At 37.2% G+C, this 21,154-nt stretch overlaps 1 pseudogene; it reads right to left on the minus strand.

The window, feature by feature from the left end:
* Nucleotides 1-2,398: 2,398 nt before the first annotated feature.
* Nucleotides 2,399-19,808, minus strand: LOC111544496 (annotated as a pseudogene).
* Between the last annotated feature and the right edge of the window lie 1,346 nt (nucleotides 19,809-21,154).

Below are 21,154 nucleotides of genomic sequence, written 5' to 3' on the forward strand. Positions count from 1 at the left end.
AAAGCATCCATAATGTGAGGACTGGAGGAGCTTAGAACCAATTCTGAATGCTCTTCAGAGACAACCTGAGTGGTAACTGCTGAACCACTTGCATTATGGTTGTGTGGAAAGAATAATTGCAATGATTCTTTTTCTGGCTATAGAGGGAAACTTTTGTCATGTTTTAAAAATACTTATATTAATGTCCTGGCCCTATCCTCAGTGATTTTTAATTCATTTGTTTTAGGATAGGGCCCTGGTAGTCACATCAATATTTTTTTAAGCTCAATAGGTGATTCTAATTCATAGCCAGAGTCTTATGTTCTGTGGCTCTGAGAGTCACCAGGAGGGCCTGTTGAAACACAGTGGGCTGCACCCCTACCCCTCCAAAGAGCTTCTGGTACAGTGAGTCTAAGAAACAGCCTGAGAATTTGCATTTCTGATAAGTTCCCAGGTGGTGCTGATGCTGCACTAGAATGTATAGGAAGGCATTTAAATTATGTCACCTTAGTCATTTCTTTATTCCTGATGACTTTCAAAGGAAAAAAAGGGAAGACTCAAGACAGCAAGAGTCAAGTGGGGGGCCAAGTTAGACTGTGTTTTCCCCTTACACACCACTGTGTTGTGGTAGTTCTAAAATAGCTTTTTGATTCCTTTCAAGTTTTCCATTTCCCTGGTTTATTTAAAATTTGTTGTTTCTAAACACAGATTTTTTAAAAAATAGTAACTTTATAGCTAATACTTATTGAAAATTCAGTAACCATCAGGATCCAAACTAAATGTTATATATTACCTCATTTAATCTTCACCACTTAAACAGATGCTCTTATTATCATAATCAGTATTTACTTTCTTAAGGTCACACAACTAATAGGTAGTAGATTTGGAACTGTAATACAAGCAAACTGACTCTACAGCCTAAAACCTTAATTTCTCTATACTGCTTCCGCATACCTAATGATTTATGAAACATGATCTTACAACTCTGTGGGGCTAAGTATATCATTGTTTATTATCAAATTTTTCTTGATGACGGAGTAATGATAAAGAGCCTCCATTTATTGAGTGCCTGCTTAGGGCCATGCACTATGGTAAGCCCTACTGTAAAATTCCCAAGTGTTTAAGGGATGAGACAATTAAGTGGTGAAATTAGGGGTTGAATCTATGCCTTCTGGCGGGTGTTGGAGTTCTGCCCCCGCAAAAGGAACTGTTTAGGTTCCTGGTAACATTCCAGTTTTGGATTCAAAATTCTGAAAAAATGCAGCTATGGTCCTAACAACATCCCTGTATAATTCTGGCAAATTTACTTTTGCTTAAGAATGTCTGATATGAGTTCTGTTACAGTTATTTAAAAAAAAGCTTTGATTAAAATAGTGGTCGTTTTAGTGTATGAATATGAGGTCCCTGAGGCTTAAAGAGTTGAAGAGTTTAAATGACTTTAACTAAGATCACCCAAACTAAACAATGGAAGTAGGAATAGATAACTTTTAGGCTTATTTCCTTTCTGCTGCAACAATTTACTCCTCATGTCTCGTTTTGCACCTTTTCTTAGATCACCTGTGTGAGAAGATCACAGTACAAACCATAAATCCTTAAATTTTTTCTTCCATAGCGCTTTTCTGAGGTGGTGGCCCAATGAGTCTTATGAGCAAATAGAAGGAAGGACTGCTGCTGTGTGTTTTCAAGAGTCATGCATAGCCTTCCAGGAATCATTGTCTAGACCTCACGAGCTTGTTGTGAAGAGATAAATAAAATAGCAGATGCCAAGTGCTTGGCAAATAGGAAGCACAAGGTTCAGTAAATGGTGGCGATTACTGTATTGTCCTAATGGCAATAGGAGGAGGGAAGTGAGAGGGAAGAGCAAAGCTCCGTACTAACTCACATGACTCCCAGCTTTCAAAGATATCATTTGAGTATAGAAAATATTTGGTTAGTATGTAAAGAAAAGTGAACTTTTCAAAAGTCAGTATCAGTCATTTTTATAGCTCTTGTGTTTATGAGGTTTATCAACTCATATCAACAGGTTCAAATCAATTTGACTTGCACATGCTGCATGCATACTGAGAACCAGGTGATGTGCAGATTTATTGTTGGAGAGCTGTTTCCAGTAACTTAGTGCCAAGAAATATTGTTATTATTATGTAGAGGGGTGGAACTCTGTATACAAAATGCTGAGGCACAGGAGACATTTATTTTTCTGTCTGTTGTTCTGTCTGTCTATATCCTCTCTCTCTCTGGCTAAATTAACTTTCTATTTTTTAAAGGAATTAAAAGGCTTTAATTAAAAATCATGAGTGGATAATAAAGTGTAGAAATAGAAAATCTACAAACTATTAAAAACTGGAATCACTGTTCAGAACAGATGGATCTTGAATGGTGGTGAACAGCAGAAAGATATTATGGATGAATCTACATTATTTTAGCTGCTCCCCATGCCACCTGTCTCAGAGGAAAGCCTGACATTTATTAGATATTGAACTAGACTAATGCTGGCAGCAGATCCAGTGATTGTAACCTGCTATCAGTAGATCCTTCCACTGGGTTCAAAATTTTGATCTGAATCCCACACTTCGGAGGGATCTCCTTGATTTGGGTGCCTTGATGTCTGAAATTATTCAGCCAATCAAATGATTTGGAATGGTGAGTTCATGAGAAGTAGTTGGAGCAGATGCATCCAAACCTGCACTGAATCCAGTGTCGCCATGAGTCGTGGGAAAACAAGCCTGTTGCATTGCCCACTGGTGCAGCTTAGTCAACTCTAGAGGTGATCCCTCCAGATAAGCATTGAAGCACATGGACAGGGTGGTGTGGGGAAAGCTTGCGCTGTTGCTGCTTGTGATATACTTGTCCTTACCACCTGCAAAGATGACCAGAGAACTCAATAATGGCTTGGGCTGGCAAGGGATAGTCATGCCCTTCCTGGGGTACTGGGAGAGACTCCAGCATGACTATGCATGTCTGTTTGACACACTCAATTATGGATTGCAGAATGTTAGCAATAGTGATGGCCCATTCAGTTGAGTTGGGAGCATATCCTCTGTCAGCTGCACCTGAGCCTCTACACTCTCTCATATTTCCTTGATTTTGCAACCACCTTTTCCAATAAAAGGATCACACTGATTAGGATGACCAAGGGTCTACTGGCACCTGTGCTATTGGTTATAGAGCTGCTGATGTCCTCTTCCAGTTTGTCAGTTATCATAGGAAGCCTTTGAAGATGGCATTAGTGAGTCCAGCCAAAGTGATAACTTTCTCAGGACAATTTTCTAATTTCTTTATTAAAAAACATCCATTTGCAAAGTTGGGGGCATTACCCTATATGACACTAGATGGTATAAGTGAATTTAACATAAATTATCTATATTATTAGATATTACTTAACTGTGACGGCATGCATCATAATGCTGTGTTTACCTGATAAACCACCACCATGCCCAGCTATCTGTTTTTTTTTTTGTTTTTTTTTTTTGAGACAACGTCTCACTCCATTGTCCAGGTTGGAGTGCAGTAGCATGATCTCAGCTCACTGCAACCCCTGCCTCCAAGTTCAAGTGATTCTACTGCCTCAACCTCCTGAGTAGCTGGGATTAGAAAGGCGTGTACCACCATGCCCGGCTATTTTTTGTAGTTTTAGTAGAGATGGGGTTCCACCATGTTGGCCAGGTTGGTATCGAACTCCTGGACTCAAGTGATCTGCCTGCCTCGGCCTCTCAAAGGGCTGGGATTACAGACGTGACCCACCGCGCCCAGCCCTAATTTTGTGTTTTTAGTAGAGATGGGGTTTCACGATGTTGGCCAGGCTAGTCTTGAACTCCTGACCTCAGGAGACCCATCTGTCTTGGCCTCACAAAGTGCTGGGATTATAGGCATGAACCACCACGTCCAGCCTAGTGTTTGTGTTTTGACTTTCATTGTTTGTCACCTATTCATCTTGATCATGTTATTTCTTATCCCAACATTTGGCATATCAGTTCTAACACAGTCTTGATATGTAACCTCTTTAAAAATATATACATGTAGGCTGGGCATAGTGGCTTACCCCTGTAATCCCAGCACTTTGGGAGGCCGAGGCAGGCGAATCACTTGAGGCCAGGAGTTCAAGACCAGCCTGGCCAACATAGCGAAACCCTGTCTCTACTAAAAATAAAAAAATTAGCCAGGTGTGGTGGCACATGCCTGTAATCCCAGCTACTCAAGAGGCTGAGGCAGGAGAATTGCTTGAATCCGGAGGCAGTGGTTGCAGCAAGCGAAGATTGCACCACTGCACTCCAACCTGGGTAATAGAGTGAGACTTTGTCTCAAAAAAAAACAAACAGAAAAAATATATATATACACACACACACATACACACACACACACACACACACAGAGAGAGAGAGAGAGAGAAGCCCGCCCCAGAAAATATTTTTAAAATAAAATTATGAAAATAGGGCAAATGTTAAAAGTGAATTCAAAATTTAACTGTTATTAGGATTTTAATGTTATCCACTCCAGTTATTTGGAAACAATTTAAAATGTATACTTATAACAAACATATCCATATTTGTTGCATCAATAAATACAAAGTTTAAGTATTATAATTGTCTTCATTCTTTTTTATTTCTTTTTGAGACAGAGTCTCATTCTGTCACCCTGGCTGGAGTGCAGTGGTACCATCTCTGCTCACTGCAAACTCTACCTCTCAAGTTCAAGCAATTCTCCTGCCTCAGCCTCCTGAGTAGCTGAAATTACAGGAGTTCCCCATCACACCTGGCTAATTTTTGTATTTTTTTTTAGTAGAGACAGGGTTTCACCATGTTGGCCAGGTTGGTCTCGACTCCTGACCTCAGGTGATCCGTCCGCCTCGGCCTCCCAAAGTGCTGGGATTACAGGCGTGAGCCACCGTGTCTGGCCTGTCTTTATTCTTTAACAGTAGTTACAATTAATATTCTAAACACAGTCATAAATTTTATCTAGTGGACCAGTGATAATATACTAAAACCTTCCCCCACTAGTAGACATTGGGGTGCTTCAAATTGTTCATAGTGTAATGCTATACCTTCATATATGTAAGTTTTTCAGTATTTTGACTGATTTCATTAGGCTAGATTCCAAGGACTGGGACTGCCTTTGACAAGGTATTTGTCAAATTACTTTCTAGAAGAATTATACTCATTTATGTTGTCATCAAGAATGAATGGGATAGTAAGTTCACTATACTTTCACCAGCATGTTAGATATTTATTTACTTATTTATTTTTGTAGTTCTATATGTCAAATGGTACTTGCTTTAATCTACATTTTCTGCTTACAAGAAAGTTCTTACATTCTCAAATCTGTATTTGATAATTCTGTTGCCTTTAAATGTCAGTTGTCTGTTTAAACCCTTATCCATGTATCTGTCATATTATTAGTGACTTTTCTATCAGAAGTTTGAACGTTTCACATGCATCTTTCACATGCATAAAAATAAAATCAAGTCATTAAACCAATACTACATTTGTTGGAAAATTTCTCAGTTTAACTTTAAAATTTTTTTATATTCACATTTTAAATGTTATGGTACTATTTACTGATATTTTCCTTTGTGCATTTTTTACATATTGAAAGAATTGAAAATAATTTCTTTGTTGGAGGTTTGATACATATCAATATAATTTTCTTTTTTCTTTGACTTAATTTTCAGTAAAATCTACTTTTTAACACATCTGGAATTTGTTTCAGGCTATGATGTGAAGCGAATATATTTGAATTTTAAATAATTTACTATACAGTGACCCAGCTGCCTGATTTCCCTTACAGGTTGCCAAATGCCCACTGAAAGAAGAATGTTCTTTTTTTTTTTTTTTTTTTTATTATACTTTAAGTTCTAGGGTACATGTGCATAACGTGCAGGTTTGTTACATATGTATATATGTGCCATGTTGGTGTGCTGCACCCATCAACTCATCAGCACCCATCAATTCATCATTTATATCAGGTATAACTCCCCAATGCAATCCCTCCCCCCTCCCCATGATAGGCCCCAGTGTGTGATGTTCCCCTTCCCGAGTCCAAGTGAGCTCATTGTTCAGTTCCCACCTATGAGTGAGAACATGCAGTGTTTGGTTTTCTCTTCTTGTGATAGTTTGCTAAGAATGATGGTTTCCAGCTGCATCCATGTCCCTACAAAGGACGCAAACTCATCCTTTTTTATGGCTGCATAGTATTCCATGGTGTATATGTGCCACATTTTCTTAATCCAGTCTGTCACAGATGGACATTTGGGTTGATTCCAAGTCTTTGCTATTGTGAATAGTGCCGCAATAAACATACATGTGCATGTGTCTTTGTAGTAGCATAATTTATAATCCTTTGGGTATATACCCAGTAGTGGGATGGCTGGGTCATATGGTACATCTAGTTCTAGATCTTTGAGGAATCGCCATACTGTTTTCCATAATGGTTGAACTAGTTTACAATCCCACCAACAGTGTAAAAGTGTTCCTATTTCTCCACATCCTCTCCAACACCTGTTGTTTCCTGATTTTTGAATGATTGCCATTCTAACTGGTGTGAGATGGTATCTCAGTGTGGTTTTGATTTGCATTTCTCTGATGGCCGGTGATGATGAGCATTTTTTCATGTGTCTGTTGGCTGTATGAATGTCTTCTTTTGAGAAATGTCTGTTCATATCCTTTGCCCACTTTTTGATGGGGTTGTTTGTTTTTTTCTTGTATATTTGTTTGAGTTCTTTGTAGATTCTGGAAATTAGCCCTTTGTCAGATGAGTAGATTGCAAAAATTTTCTCCCATTCTGTAGGTTGCCTGTTCACTCTGATGGTAGTTTCTTTTGCTGTGCAGAAGCTCTTTAGTTTAATGAGATCCCATTTGTCAATTTTGGCTTTTGCTGCCGTTGCTTTTGGTGTTTTAGACATGAAGTCCTTGCCCATGCCTATGTCCTGAATGGTACTACCTAGATTTTCTTCTAGGGTTTTTATGGTATTAGGTCTAACATTTAAGTCTCTAATCCATCTTGAATTAATCTTCGTATAAGGAGTAAGGAAAGGATCCAGTTTCAGCTTTCTACTTATGGCTAGCCAATTTTCCCAGCACCATTTATTAAATAGGGAATCCTTTCCCCATTTCTTGTTTTTGTCAGGTTTGTCAAAGATCAGATGGTTGTAGATGTGTGGCATTATTTCTGAAGGCTCCGTTCTGTTCCATTGGTCTATATCTCTGTTTTGGTACCAGTACCATGCTGTTTTGGTTACTGTAGCCTTGTAGTATAGTTTGAAGTCAGGTAGCGTGACGCCTCCGGCTTTGTCCTTTTGACTTAGGATTGTCTTGGCAATGCGGGCTCTTTTTTGGTTCCATATGAACTTTAAAGCAGTTTTTTCCACTTCTGTGAAGAAACTCATTGGTAGCTTGATGGGGATGGCATTGAATCTATAAATAACCTTGGGCAGTATGGCCATTTTCACGATATTGTTTCTTCCTATCCATGAGCATGGTATGTTCTTCCATTTGTTTGTGTCCTCTTTGATTTCACTGAGCAGTGGTTTGTAGTTCTCCTTGAAGAGGTCCTTTACATCCCTTGTAAGTTGGATTCCTAGGTATTTTATTCTCTTTGAAGCAATTGTGAATGGAAGTTCATTCCTGATTTGGCTCTCTGCTTGTCTGCTACTGGTGTATAAGAATGCTTGTGATTTTTGCACATTAATTTTGTATTCTGAGACTTTGCTGAAGTTGCTTATCAGCTTAAGAAGATTTTGGGCTGAGACGATGGGGTTTTCTAAATATACAATCATGTCATCTGCAAACAGGGACAATTTGACTTCTTCTTTTCCTAACTGAATACCCTTGATTTCTTTCTCTTGCCTTATTGCCCTAGCCAGAACTTCCAACACTATGTTGAATAGGAGTGGTGAGAGAGGGCATCCCTGTCTTGTGCCAGTTTTCAAAGGGAATTGTTCCAGTTTTTGCCCATTCAGTATGATATTAGCTGTGGGTTTGTCATAAATAGCTCTTATTATTTTGAGGTACGTTCCATCAATAGCGAATTTGTTGAGCGTTTTTAGCATGAAGGGCTGTTGAATTTTGTCAAAAGCCTTTTCTGCATCTATTGAGATAATCATGTGGTTCTTGTCTTTGGTTCTGTTTATATGCTGGATTACGTTGATTGATTTGTGAATGTTGAACCAGCCTTGCATCCGAGGGATGAAGCCCACTTGATCATGGTGGATAAGCTTTTTGATGTGCTGCTGAATCCGGTTTGCCAGTATTTTATTGAGGATTTTTGCATCGATGTTCATCAGGGATATTGGTCTAAAATTCTCTTTTTTTGTTGTGTCTCTGCCAGGCTTTGGTATCAGGATGATGTTGGCCTCATAAAATGAGTTAGGGAGGATTCCCTCTTTTTCTATTGATTGGAATAGTTTCAGAAGGAATGGTACCAGCTCCTCCTTGTACCTCTGGTAGAATTCAGCTGTGAATCCATCTGGTCCTGGGCTTTTTTTGGTGGGTAGGCTATTAATTGTTGCCTCAATTTCAGAGCCTGCTATTGGTCTATTCAGGGATTCAACTTCTTCCTGGTTTAGTCTTGGGAGAGTGTACGTGTCCAGGAAATTATCCATTTCTTCTAGATTTTCTAGTTGATTTGCGTAGAGGTGTTGATAGTATTCTCTGATGGTAGTTTGTATTTCTGTGGGGTCGGTGGTGATATCCCCTTTATCATTTTTTATTGCGTCTATTTGATTCCTCTCTCTTTTCTTCTTTATTAGCCTTGCTAGCGGTCTGTCAATTTTGTTGATCTTTTCAAAAAACCAACTCCTGGATTCATTGATTTTTTGGAGGGTTTTTTGTGTCTCTATCTCCTTCAGTTCTGCTCTGATCTTAGTTATTTCTTGCCTTCTGCTAGCTTTTGAATGTGCTTGTTCCTGCCTCTCTAGTTCGTTTAATTGTGATGTTAGAGTGTCAATTTTAGATCTTTCCTGCTTTCTCTTGTGGGCACTTAGTGCTATAAATTTCCCTCTACACACTGCTTTAAATGTGTCCCAGAGATTCTGGTATGTTGTATCTTTGTTCTCCTTGGTTTCAAAGAACATCTTTATTTCTGCTTTCATTTCGTTATGTACCCAGTAGTCATTCAGGAGCAGGTTGTTCAGTTTCCATGTAGTTGAGCGGTTTTGATTGAGTTTCTTAGTCCTGAGTTCTAGTTTGATTGCACTGTGGTCTGAGAGACAGTTTGTTATAATTTCTGTTCTTTTACATTTGCTGAGGAGTACTTTACTTCCAATTATGTGGTCAATTTTGGAATAAGTGTGATGTGGTGCTGAGAAGAATGTATATTCTGTTGACTTGGGGTGGAGAGTTCTGTAGATGTCTATTAGGTCCGCTTGGTGCAGAGATGAGTTCAATTCCTGGATATCCTTGTTAACTTTCTGTCTCGTTGATCTGTCTAATGTTGACAGTGGAGTGTTGAAGTCTCCCATTATTATTGTATGGGAGTCTAAGTCTCTTTGTAAGTCTCTAAGGACTTGCTTTATGAATCTGGGTGCTCCTGTATTGGGTGCATATATATTTAGGATAGTTAGCTCTTCCTGTTGGATTGATCCCTTTACCATTATGTAATGGCCTTCTTTGTCTCTTTTGATCTTTGATGGTTTAAAGTCTGTTTTATCAGAGACTAGGATTGCAACCCCTGCTTTTTTTTGTTCTCCATTTGCTTGGTAGATCTTCCTCCATCCCTTTATTTTGAGCCTATGTATGTCTCTGCATGTGAGATGGGTCTCCTGAATATAGCAGACTGATGGGTCTTGACTCTTTATCCAGTTTGCCAGTCTGTGTCTTTTAATTGGAGCATTTAGTCCATTTACATTTAAGGTTAATATTGTTATGTGTGAACTTGATCCTGCCATTATGATATTAACTGGTTATTTTGCTCATTAGTTGATGCAGTTTCTTCCTAGCCTCGATGGTCTTTACATTTTGGCATGTTTTTGCAATGGCTGGTACCTGTTGTTCCTTTCCATGTTTATGGCTTCCTTCAGGGTCTCTTGTAAGGCAGGCCTGGTGGTGACAAAATCTCTAAGCATTTGCTTATCTGTAAAGAATTTTATTTCTCCTTCACTTATGAAACTTATTTTGGCTGGATATGAAATTCTGGGTTTAAAATTCTTTTCTTTAAGAACGTTGAATATTGGCCCCGCACTCTCTTCTGGCTTGTAGAGTTTCTGCCGAGAGATCTGCTGTCAGTCTGATGGGCTTCCCTTTGTGGGTAACCCGACCTTTCTCTCTGGCTGCCCTTAAGATTTTTTCCTTCATTTCAACTTTGGTGAATCTGGCAATTATGTGTCTTGGAGTTGCTCTTCTGGAGGAGTATCTTTGTGGTGTTCTCTGTATTTCCTGAATTTAAATGTTGTCCTGCCCTGCTAGGTTGGGGAAGTTCTCCTGGATGATATCCTGTAGAGTGTTTTCCAATTTGGTTCCATTTTCCCCCTCACTTTCAGGCACCCCAATCAGACGTAGATTTGGTCTTTTTACATAATCCCATACTTGTTGCAGGCTTTGTTCATTTCTTTTTCTTCTTTTTTCTTTTGGTTTCTCTTCTCGCTTCATTTCATTCATTTGATCCTCCATCGCTGATACTCTTTCTTCCAGTTGATCGAGTCGGTTACTGAAGCTTGTGCATTTGTCACGTATTTCTCGTGTCATGGTTTTCATCTCTGTCATTTCGTTTATGACCTTCTCTGCATTAATTAGTCTAGCTGTCAATTCTTCCACTCTTTTTTCAAGATTTTTAGTTTCTTTGCGCTGGGTACGTAATTCTTTAGCTCTGAGAGGTTTGATGGACTGAAGCCTTCTTCTCTCATCTCATCAAAATCATTCTCTGACCAGCTTTGATCCGTTGCTGGTGATGGGCTGTGCTCCTTTGCAGGAGGAGATGCGCTCTTATTTTTTGAATTTCCAGCTTTTCTGCCCTGCTTTTTCCCCATCTTTGTGATTTTATCTGTCTCTGGTCTTTGATGATGGTGACGTACTGATGGGGTTTTGGTATAGGTGACCTTCCTGTTTGATAGTTTTCCTTCTGACAGTCAGGACCCTCAGCTATAGGTCTGTTGGAGATTGCTTGAGGTCCACTCCAGACTCTGTTTGCCTTGGTATCAGCAGCAGAGGTTGCAGAAGATAGAATATTGCTGAACAGCGAGTGCACCTGTCTGATTCTTGCTTTGGAAGCTTCCTCTCAGGGGTGTACTCCACCCTGTGAGGTGTGGGGTGTCAGACTGCCCCTAGTGGGGGATGTCTCCCAGTTAGGCTACTCAGGGGTGAGGGACCCACTTGAGCAGGCAGACTGCCCCTTCTCAGATCTCAACCTCCGTGTTGGGAGATCCACTGCTCTCTTCAAAGCTGTCAGACAGAGTCGTTCGCGTTTGCACAGGCTTCTGCTCCTTTAGCTGAGCCCTGTCCCCAGAGGCGCAGTCTACAGAGACAGGCAGGTTTCCTTGAGCTGCTGTGAGCTCCACCCAGTTCGAGCTTCCCAGCGGCTTTATTTACCTACTTAAGCCTCAGGGATGGCGGGCGCCCCTCCCCCAGCCTCGCTGCTGCCTTGCGGTTAGATTGCCGCAGACTGCTGTGTTAGCAAGGAGGGAGGCTCCGTGGGCGTGGGACCCTCCCGGCCAGGTGTGGGGTATATTCTCCTGGTGTGCCTGTTTGCTTACAGCGCAGTATTGGGGTGGGAGTTACCCGATTTTCCAGGTGTTGTGTGTCTCAGTTCCCCTGGCTAGGAAAAGGGACTCCCTTCCCCCTTGCACTTCCAGGTGAGGCGATGCCTCGCCCTGCTTCAGCTCTCGCTGGTCAGGCTGCAGCAGCTGACCCACACGGATTGTCCAGCACTCCCGAGTGAGACGACCCCAGTACCTCAGTTGAAAATGCAGAAATCACCGGTCTTCTGTGTCACTTGCGCTGGGAAATGGAGACTGGAGTTGTTCCTATTCGGCCATCTTGCTCCGCGAAGAATGTTCTTATATTTTGTGTTCATTGAGATAACATCGGTTACTTTATTAAGCATGCCAGAGTTTTTTCTTACTGAGAAATCTATGCCTCACTTCATTTGTTTTCAAAAAGTTGAATGATCAGAAGGGTATAATTTAATACAATATTATTTTGTATATTTTGTGTTACCCTATTTATTACAAGAGTACACTTTAACAAACTACTGCAGGTACTTTTGGATTTTCAGAAGTATTTTAGCCTACAATTGTTAATATATGTATTTTTTTAATGTTCTTGGTGAACTTATATATAAAAATCTGAGTTTGAAGTATGTCCCAATGACTGATTCGTTATGTGATTTTACGCAAAGTTTAATCTGAGTCTGTTTTCTCTTCAGACAATAGGGATAATATAACCTACATTATGAGACAATGATAATAATTCAATGAAAAAATATATGTAAAATGATCAGAAGGTGGCCTGATAAAGAAGAAACCTCACAGATGCATTATTTTCTTCTCATGTTTTTATGGTATATGCTATCGGTCATCTGAACTGGTGAAAGAGAACCAATGCTCCTAGTAAAATCCACAGGGACAATTTTTGACTTTGAAATATGTCTCCTTTACATTTTGAATATAGTTATTTCTGATCTTTAGGGAATTTAAACAACATAATGAAATTATAGAGCTAATACCTAATTCTAGGCTCTTTTAATTTTTTCTTGTGTTCATCTACATGCTAAGAAAAGATAACTCATTTTAAAACTTCCCTAAGGCAGAAATGATGGTAAGTGTTTGAACTTCAAAGGGTTTGCCTAGTCAGATGAGGACTGTATGCTTAGTAAAAGTAAACAGATAGGAAAGAGACCAGTAAAAACAGTAATTAAATAATGTATGTAGCTCAAATGTCTAATTATGATATTTGCCCTAAAAAAATCTACCTGGGTTTTCTGTTTAATTATCTATTAATGTGATTTTAGAGACATGGGAAAGACTCCTATCACAATCTATCCAGCTTGCCATCCATAAAATCTGACACACATACCTGTGTTATAACACATGTCTCATTGTGTCCAGTGATCTTTTTTACTAATTTGTAGCCTGCTAAACAGGGCTTTATAAAGACAGAGGACAGGTCTTGTACTTCCTTGCAGTGATCCTGATGATCATTAGGATTCTCTATAAAACTTTCATGTCAGAAATTCAGTATTCCTATATTTAGGGCTTTTGTACCATTGTGCATGAGATTATAATTACTGTTGTCTAAAACTTTATATAGGATCTTGGACAAGGATTTGTCAGGTTGGGGCCTGGGGGAGGACAAGAACATAACAGACTAGATACTGAACTAATAATGATGCAAATAAGTTGATTTAGCTCAATTCTTTAAAAAGCAGAGCCTGAGGTAAGGATTAAGATGCTATTATTTTATTTAGAAGATTTAAGCCCACTGAAGTATAAATGAAAAACAGAAGCAAAGCGAGGAAGTTGAAGAGAAATTTAATGCCTTATGTTACAACAATGGTCACCATTGTATGATGAGTCACTAAGAGATACTGCCAGATGCATAGTGCATGTGTTCACACAACACATAGAACTTCTTCGGAAGTGTGATAAGAATGAGTCATTCCTAGGAGAGGGAAAGAAGGAGAAATGTGTGTTCCCAGCTTTCTCCCATCTCGAGTTACCTATTGGCCAAATCTTATGCAGAGTGTTTTACCCCTACACTGATGGCTTGTATAACTTGGCTTGTCAGTGCCATTCAGAGAGATCCCTTGTATTATGGACTGTTTCATCCAAGTCCAAAGATAAACCAGTGATCATAATATGAATGCAGACTTGACCAGAAAAGAGAGAGCAGAAAAGGTGGTCAAGAGAATCTGAGAAAGCATACAAAGTTTGTTTCCTAAAATATAAGAGATGTGGACATTAAGGAAGTTGGGAGCATTGAAAACTACAGTTGTAGGGTGATAAAAGTAATACTTTTTTGCTGTATTGGTCAGGTCAGGGGTTGCTATATGCAAAACAAATGCATCCCAAATTACGGTGGTTTAAATCCCTAAGAGCTCTATTTCTTGCTTCTGTCTCAGTTAAGTATGGGTTGAGGGAACTCAAATTCCTTTGACTTAGTGACTCTGCCATTTCTAGGATTCCTAGGATCCAGAATGCCTCCAGTGTGTCCTCTGCATCTGGCTGCCAGGCCAGGGAAAATAATGACAGCATGGGGGATTGCCTGGGGCTTTTTTATGTGCCTTATTGTGAAGCATCACACAAACCTACCTAACAGCAGGGGAGACTGAGGAATGTAGTCTACTAGTATACCCAGAAGGACGGAAGGAGGGCTTGTGAACAGTTAGTAGTTTGTGTCAGATATCCTAACCATGTGAAGTTTTTGCTGTAGGAGAATGTTGCACAGTGGTGATATACTTTGACCTTAATCTCCTTAAGTAATGAAATAAAGACTCATTTTAATCAGATGCCACTCTTTTGCCCTCTGCAAAATTTTTCTAAGTTTTCCCATAACATCACCATCTTGCTTTTGCTTTTTCTGGAAAAATGTAATCAACTTGAGAATCAATTCTATTCTGGCTTCCAAGACAAACCTTCACCTTAGGGTATTTATATTACCATCTGTGAAGGTACTCATGGAATCAGCCCTCCAGACTCACAGAAGCTGGGCTTCCCAAATGAAACTACTACTTTCAAATGCGTGGACTCAAAATCCTTGCAGGTTAATTTAGCAAACTTTATATAAGCTATGCCTTAGCCTGAGACTTTTCACAGTCACTGCACTCTTTGATAATTTCATCCCTAACTTTTCTCTCAATGAAAAGGCAATTTACTGACTTTTACCAAGAAAATTACCTTTCTTATTCTTCTGTCATTGCCCATAAAAGACAGCTGGGAACAAAATGGTGAGGCAATTAATAAAGTTCTTCTTAATTTCTCTCTTCACAGAATCCTGGTACAACAACTGCCTATAAACACTTGCCAAGTCTGAGATCAAGCTACTAATTGCAGTAGTCATAATAGGAGGTGTCTTCACTATAAAAAATGTATGAAAATTTTGAGTATATTTACTGTGAGAATGCTTTGCAAAAACTTGACAAAAAAGTATTTCACATTGTAATAGTCCTGGAGCATGAGTCACCAGGTAGTAATCAAGTTGTCCTTTTGAATCAGAATGAAGACCATCCATTTCAAGTTAGTTTTTTTATGTCATGAATGGAATGAGGAAGAGATACCATAGCTCTCTTTTCAGAGAGAATCGGATATACTTTCCAGATACACTTGGGACACTGTAATCCTTGGCACAGGTTACATCCATGTTCTCAAGAAGGAGTTTGCATCATTTTTGCAGAATGTGCTCATGGCTCTCATATTAAAGTCTGTTCTGTGGAGATACATCCAGAAGTTCAGCATAAATACACTGATTTTCAAAACCCTTGGAATTATCCTGCTTATACCTTTTATTATCTGGAAAAATTATTCCAAGTAATTGGATCTTGGTTTCCTCATTTGTAAAATGAAAATATTGTTATTTACCCCATAAGGATATTAAATTGATAAGATAACATACATGAGAATGATCAGCAGAGTGTCTGGCATAGACACTTTGCCTTAGAAGTATTGAAATGATATTTGAAGTTTGACATTGTTGATACTGATTGACTGCCTGTTTCACTGCATTAGTTCTCTCTGGTCTTCTCTGGGATTGCCGTCAAGAATTTTAAAATTTATCCTTAGTCTGAGCAGAGAGAAAGAAATTCATATGCCATATTTTTGCTTTTGATTTGAACTTACAGATTCAGACCTTCCTTCTAGACATATATCCATGTTTTTGAAGATGTTCCCATCTCTAAATGACTTCTTTCCTAATTGTGTTTGTGTATTATACCCTGATCTCCTGATGCTGTTCTTCACTGTGGCTGCTAAACTCTAAAATCTCTAGTATAGAAGTCCTCCCTTATCTGCACAGGTTATGTTCCAAAACCCTCAGTGGATGCCTGAAACTGTGATTAGTACCAAACCCTATATATACCATAATTTTCCCTATATATACATACCTATGATAAAGTTTAATTTATAAATTAGGCACAGTAGGAGATTAACACAGTAATTCATAATAAAATAAAGCAATTTTAACAATCTATTGCATTGAAAATTATGTGAATGTTGTCTCTCTCTCTGTCTTTTAAAATACTTTAGTATTTTTGGACTGAGGTTGACTGTGGGTAACTGAAACCACAGAAAGAAAAATCATGGATAGGTGGGGAATGCTACAATATAACTCATTCTGCAAACTCTCAAACCCTTGCTTGAATCTCACTAAGAAATTTTAAAACAACTTTCTTTGCAAAAGTGAAAGCACAGGTAATAATGAAGCCAAAATAAAGTAAAAGGTATGCAGCCCAGTCCTGAGCTATAGATAAGCAAGGCATCTAATTATTAATCTGATGTGAAATGATACTGGCCCCTAAAGATCCTGTTATGGATATTTTATGGATCATTTTGAAACTAGTGTTCTTGCTGCTTATTTTTCCTCCTGATGAGGAAGGAAGTAAAAATAATCACATGCTATGGCTTTGTGAAGAACTTTAAGGGAAAGTAAAACATGAGTTCTTCTCATTTTTTCCTTCTAGGTTCTAATTCTTTTCACATTTAACTGGGGAATCAATGAAATTCAGCCCTTTTGACTCTCCATAAACGTGGGATAAGTGGTGAAAACTGAACACCATGATGAGAGACGCCAGACCTAGATTACTTAATTTGTGTTTTGTCTTGGGCAAAGCCTTAAATCTCTGTTTCCCAGTTTTCTCACTTATTAAATGGAGTAATAGCTTCCTTACATCACTAGGATATTTTGAGAATTAGATAAAATGATGAATGTCAAAATTCTTTTGTAAAAAGCAAAATGTTATTTTTAAACAAATATAAAATGTTGCAAATAAGTGATAACTCTCCCACCCTCTCCATTAGACTAACGCTGACAGATTCAATTATAAATATCAGCATCACTTAATTTTATAAAACTTAATATAAATAAAAATCTTATGGAAAGTGCACATTATTTTTCTCACTGTAGTCGTTCATGACACTTGTCAAATTATCATCTCAGCACAACTTTAACTTATTAACCAGGTACATTGTAATTCTTTGTCAATGTGCTTACTGTGGAAATTTACTTAGAGCAATTTGATAAAGAGCTGTGCTAATTCAATTATTGAATTTCATGCTTTATATTTAAAGTCTATAAACAAAAATTACAAAAAAGTACTTAAGTTATTGCATTACTTTAATGCTCTGAATAGCATTTGTACTTGAGATCGGTAGGCAGCATATTTAAGTGATGTGTTCATGAAAGTGAAATATTAAAAACAGCTTACAAAAATCTCCCATCTGGCAGTTAGAGTTGATCAGAAATCTACTCTTTAGCATTATTTTGAAAATAGCATGCGTTTTTAATTAAAACTGTTCATTCAATTTATTAATGTAAGTAAAACCTCCCATCTGATCATGTTTAACTTGAGAAAGTGGTTTTCTAAAACCCCTTTTATGAATTGAATGATACAATTTTCAATAAAGAATAGTTATAAAAGATGTCAGACATTTATTTGCTATTAATCTTTTTTGTCCTTAATTTCACAATTGATCTATGAACATGCTTGCTTAAAAATATTTGATGAAGTCATGGTCTTAATTCTTATTTTATTTTAAATTTAAGTGAGCTACAAAGGATCTAAGATAAAAATCTTTGATAAATCATGTTAAGGGATACTTTATGTTAGTTAAGTTAAATTAAGTTTTAATGGACAAGATATAAGCAGATTATTAAGGTTAAAATTTCTCACAGCGAGAAATAAAAGCAAATTATCAAATGCTTTTATTCAGTTGCTATGTTCATTACATACATTATCGAAATTAATCCTATTAAGAATCCTGTTTCTCCGCAAAAGGATTTCAGCTCAGGCCATTGGACTTCGAATCACAGGCATTTCATCCCTTCCCTACTTGTCCTGGCTATGGGAGGTTTATAAGAACGACTCTGCTGGATTCTCTCCAGGAAGCTGAGTACCTGGATTAGATGACATGATAATTCCCAGACATGGTTGCTTGTCAAAGGGATTATTAAGGCTATGAACTAATACCTTATAAAAATGGAAAACAAATTTCTTTAACATGTTAACTATTCTGGGTAAATGTCTATATCCTTCATGTTTTACACTGGTTAAACATCATGCCAACCATCTTAGATCAAAAGTAGGTAATTTCTCTGTATGTTCAGGTACACAATATTATTTCTGATGTGTTAATAGTAATGGCTCTCCTTTCCAAGTGAATTTTTAAAATACATAGATAGTTTATTTGTGATTGAGACTTCTAGATTTTAGAATGAAAGTCAACAGGTGTGGGAGATATTTCTGCAACCCACTTAGTGATTAATGGAAGCATACCACGTCACCAGTAAATGAAAGTCAATGGGCTTAATTATTGTCAGCCTTCTTGAATGATTATATTTTACATAAATATAAAAAATCTAATATATATTATGTGTATAAATATAACATAGTATATATTCATATATTATATATTATATGATATATATTATATAAATATAAATATATAAATATAATCATTCAAGAACTTACAGTTAAGTCCAAAGCCATGACCTTTATGTTTGGCTGTTGTTATTAGATTCTTAGCCTCGTTTCACAGGGTTTGGGATAAATGTGTTAGGAGGATCTTTCAGGTTATGTCTCTCCTTGTAAATAAATCTATAGTCATTAGGTGCAGAGTGTCTGTATCTTCCACTGGCAACTTATATAATTATAGATATATTCTACTTTTCAAGTTTTCCAGTGTGCTTGTTTCATACACAATCAATAGCCATGTTCCCCAGCATGGGAGCAAGAAAAGGTTGAAAACCGGTTCTACCAACAGCTCAGCTTGTAAAACCATGAATGCTATCTGTGCTGCTTTTCAGCCTGTATCTATGATTTGTATCTCTGAAACTTTCACTTACATATTTCTTATCTTATCAACAGCATTTCTCAAAATTATCTTATTTCCAATGACTTATCCAAGAATTGTATTGCTACTGCTGTTTCCAACCTTTTCAACAAAAAATTTTATTAGCTCTAAATATGTTTCTTTGAAAATAAATTCCAGAGTGTTGTTTTAAGTTACTTATTTACCATGATTTTGAGTTTTAACAAAAATAACTTATTAGAACTTATAAACCTGCATGCAAGACAAAATGAATTTTAAATGTGTGAGAAAGTCAAAGGAAAGGGAGAGTAAAAATTTAAAAAGTAAAATCCAGCCAGCTTGAGGTTGGTACATAAAATATTTGCCCTGAAGTTCTGTACACGTGCTAAAGGTAGACCACAAATTCAACTTTAAGCTTTTTAGAAACCAATCAAAAGTGGGAAATGTAATCAATATCTCCAAGGTATAAAGAAAGGAGTTGCTTCGAAGATGCATATTAACTATTCATGAAACCAAGGTTAGGAAACAAATTTTTATACATTTTTATGTTGGAAGAAAGAAAAATTGAAAACATGTATCACAGAGTAAGGACTTTCTAAATATTTCCCAAAATTCTAAATATTGGGAAATGCTATCTTGCCATGGTACAAACTAATAAAAGGTATTTTTGTGGGAAGGCAGTATTTATAATATGTGATCCAGTCATAGTACCCTTTGATGGTCCAGCTGGTACAAGGAGAGATTTCAGAATCTCTGAAATTCTGCAGAAGAAGTGAGAAGCAACATCTCTGCAAATGGTCCCAAAGCTTCAACTTCAGCTACTTCAAAATAGAACTTCATTTCAGCTTACATTCGTCTGATCCTTCTTGGAAACTGATGGCATCATTGCTCCTAAGTACAAGGTTCTCCATTCTCTCACTGGTTTTATTAAGAAAATCCTACAACCATGGATAAGAAAGACTTAGGTAGAGAAGAGTGGAGATTATTATTTACTCATCTCTGTGACTCCAGGGTTGCTAGTGAGATGCAAGGGCACACAATAGGTGCTGATACATGTTGCTTTCCTACAAACTCTGAAATTAACTGTTTTAATGTAGGCAAATAACTTCACCTATAAAAGAGGGATAATGATACTAACCCTGGTGGAACAAGATAAATTAATACACATTGGTTAATAACAAGCACTTAATAAATATTTGCTGGATCAAGGAATGAAGTCTAACGCACTATGCAATGTAAAAGATGAGAAATTAGTAAATTATCTCAATACTGCCACAATAAATATTTTAGTATTGGATTTCCAAGGCAATATTGAAAAAGAGAGTATCATGTTGAATACAGGAAAATGTATTACTTTGTAGAAGAGTTACATATACAGATAATTAACTTACATATAGAGGTAGACTATTAAGTGCTAATATTCTCAGTAACACTATTTTAATAAATAATCTAAAATATAAGAATATGCATTTTCCCCATGATATGTAATATAGGCATATTTTTATTTTGAATGAGGATAAAAAGCAATTTGCGAGTTTTTTTCAATTACACAGACTTTCCTTCAAAAAATGTATATCACCATAGATCTAAATTCTAGTATGAATGGACTACATATTTTTGATAATTCTCTCTAAATATTTTTTCTCTGTACAGAGATTTTGACTGATATCAAGTAATAGGAAATTTAAGATTATATTACCTAACATAGTAGATGGTGAATAAATTTTGTCCATTAACTGACAATCAATTGATTAACAAACACTTGATTTCTTTTTTGTCTTTTTTTTTTTTTTTTCCTTTTTGTGGAGATTTCTAAATATACTTAAATATGTCTAGTCTAATCTTACCATCACATAATCATGTTTCTTATTGAATAATTTATCTACTTCTAAATGTAACTCTTCTACAAAATAATACATTTTCCTCTATTCAGCATGGTACCATCTTCAATATTGCCTTGGAAATCCAGTCCCCAGTATTTGTTCTTATATCGTTTTATATTGCATAACTTAATGTTGAGCTGTAGATTTCCAAACTGGCCACCATATGTATGATGATACCTATAGCTGATCATTTAAAGAGCTATATGTATGTATATGCTTAATAACAATATATACTGTAGTAGTTTTGGTGAACTTTCATCCATGCAAAATACCAAGTTGTCTTCTACTATTGTGCTTCTTCCTGGTCCACCATTTCTGATGGGGGGATTTTTGAATATTTTGGTTTTAT

Source organism: Piliocolobus tephrosceles, chromosome 4 (genome assembly GCF_002776525.5).
Source record: "Piliocolobus tephrosceles isolate RC106 chromosome 4, ASM277652v3, whole genome shotgun sequence".
In the NCBI taxonomy this organism is placed as follows: Eukaryota; Metazoa; Chordata; class Mammalia; order Primates; family Cercopithecidae; genus Piliocolobus; species Piliocolobus tephrosceles.